The 2,480-nt window shown below is 58.9% G+C and overlaps 1 long non-coding RNA gene across 1 annotated transcript; it reads left to right on the plus strand.

The window, feature by feature from the left end:
- The first annotated feature begins 27 nt into the window (after positions 1-27).
- Positions 28-2,474, plus strand: LOC132009033 (uncharacterized). The gene is made up of 3 exons (XR_009401770.1): positions 28-332; positions 1,020-1,127; positions 1,973-2,474. It is a non-coding gene; the product is annotated as an uncharacterized LOC132009033 (long non-coding RNA).
- The last annotated feature ends 6 nt before the right edge of the window (positions 2,475-2,480 follow it).

Here is a 2,480-nt window from a genome sequence, read left to right on the forward strand (position 1 = left end):
GGGGAGGGCCCGGATGTCCCCCCGCAGACGGGCGGACGGGGAGGGCCTGGATGTCCACCCGCAGACGGACTCCAGGGAGGGCCCGGATGTCCCCCCGCAGACGGACTCCGGGGAGAGCCCGGATGTCCCCCCGCAGACGGGCGGCCGGGGAGGGCCCGGATGTCCCCCCCGCAGACGGACGGACGGGGAACACGTGGTCCCTGCGCACCGCGGAATAGGACGCGGCCGTCGGAAGAAGTGATCCTGCCGTCCGCAGCGCCGCGCGTGGGCTAGAGGGCATCACGCGGAGCAAAAGAAGTCAGTCGGAGAAAGACGATCGTCCGACCTCCCTGGTATGAGGAATTCGAGAAACCAGGCAGGATCGTCGAGGAAGGGAGGGAAACATGAAACAAGTCGCCACCAGAGAGCGAGACTCTCACGTCAGGGAACAAACTGAGGGCTGCTGGGGGGAGGGGGGGAGGGGACAGCGGGGCCGGATGCCACGAGCCCCGGGTGTCCCTGAGACTGAGGAACCACAGGCCTGTACCTCAGACACCAGTGATACATTGTATGTGAATTAATTGAACTTCAATGAAAAAATATTTTTTAAAAAGGCACTTCTTGGGGCGCCTGGGTGGCTCAGTGGGTTAAGCCTCTGCCTTCGGCTCAGGTCATGATCTCAGGGTCCTGGGATCGAGTCCCGCATCGGGCTCTCTGCTCAGCAGGGAGCCTGCTTCCTCCTCTCTCTCTGCCTGCCTCTCTGCCTACTTGTGATCTCTCTCTCTGTGTCAAATAAATAAATAAAAATAAAAATAAAAATTAAAAAAAAGGCACTTCTTATGCAGCGGGTGCTGGGAAGGAAGGGTTGGTGGCCGGGTCCCTACCTGACTGAGCAGACCGCGGGCCCCCAGGGACAGAGGGACCTTCGTAGGGAGATGATTTCCAATTGCTCTTTCTGCTCCTCGTTTCTTTGTGAAGCAAAACTCTGTTTCCTGCTTGTTTGGCTGCTAATGACCTTTCTCCTTAAACTGCGAACTCAGCTTCCAGGGAGGAGGAGACATCTTCGGCCCCAGACTCTGGAAACATCTGGTTTGATAGCGTGTTCGAGGAGATACCAGGCTTACTGTCCTGTGCGATTAGAAAGTTAGGTAAGTTTTCCTAACTGTCACCGTGTTGTTCACTCCCCTGATTATCTGTCCTCGGGAATTTGCTGGAAAAGTCTTGCAGGGGCGCCTGGGGTCTGCCTTTGGCTCAGGTCACGACCCCGGGGTCCTGGGGGAAGCCTGCTTCTCCCTCTCCAGCTCCCTCCGCGCTGTTCCCTCTCTCGCTCTCTGTGTCAAATAAATAAATGAAATCTTAAAAAAGATAAAGGTAAAAGAAAAATTCTTGTAAAACTCCCAAGACTTTAAATAGAACGAGCATGACTCGTTGTAAACCTTCCAGGGCCATCTGACAAAGAGTGGCTGGGTCTGGGGGACAGAGGGTGAAGCTTTGTGGCAGCTGTGTGGGCAGAGACCCAGCGGGGCCAGCGGCAGACTCAACGGGAGAGCCCAGCCTGCTCGAGAGCGGCCGAGACACTCGGGGCCGGGGAAGGTGGGTCCCCCTGAGACGGTCCCTCTTCACACCTGGCTCGATGCCGCCTTCCGGGTTTCCGATGCTGCCGTGGCTGTGACTTCAGCAGAGTGCAGGCCATGAACCCAACTCTATTTGAGTTCCCATGAGTTCCCACTTAGCGTGCCGTTGGCTTCAGGTGTGCAGTGCAGCGACTCAGCACTGCGTCCAGCTCCCAGTGTGCATCCCAGATGTCCTCCCGGGTCCCCCCATCCCCGTGCCCAGCCGCCCTCTGCTGACCTGCAGTGTGTTCTCTAGGGTTAACTGAGAGTCCGTTTCTTGGTTTGTCTCTCTCTCTCTTTTTTCCCTTTGCTTATTTGTTGTTTCTGAAATTCCACATCTGAGAGGAATCATGTCACTTTGTCTGACTTCTCTTGCTCAGGGTTACCCTCTCGGGCTCCACGCACGTCACCACGAACGGCGAGCGGTCGTGCTTTCTGACGGCCGAAGGATGCCCCGGACATACGGACACACCCTGTCTGTACCCACTCGTCCGCGGAGACGGACGTGGACTGTCTCCCTCGTCCGGCTGCTGTCGACAGCGCTACTGGGAACGCTGGGGCGCGCGGGGCCCCTCACGGCTTCTCTCTGTATCCTTCGGGGGAGTCCCCAGCCCTCGACGGCTGGGGCGGCGGCAGCTCCATGTCCCCTCCCCGAGGACCCTCCCCGCCGCGTCCCCAAGCTCGCGTCCCGCCCACAGGGACGAGGCTCCCCTTTGTCCGCGTCCTCGCCGACACCTGGCGTTTCCCGACTCGCTCCGGCCGTTCTGACAGGCGCCACGTGGCGTCTCGCCGCGGTTTCGATGCGTTTTCCGACGCTGAGTGAGGTTGGGCGTCTTTTCCATCTCTTGTGGGCCGTCGGGGGTCTTCTTGGGAAAGTGTTCGTGTCTC

Source organism: Mustela nigripes, unplaced genomic scaffold (assembly GCF_022355385.1).
Source record: "Mustela nigripes isolate SB6536 unplaced genomic scaffold, MUSNIG.SB6536 HiC_scaffold_3460, whole genome shotgun sequence".
In the NCBI taxonomy this organism is placed as follows: domain Eukaryota; kingdom Metazoa; phylum Chordata; class Mammalia; order Carnivora; family Mustelidae; genus Mustela; species Mustela nigripes.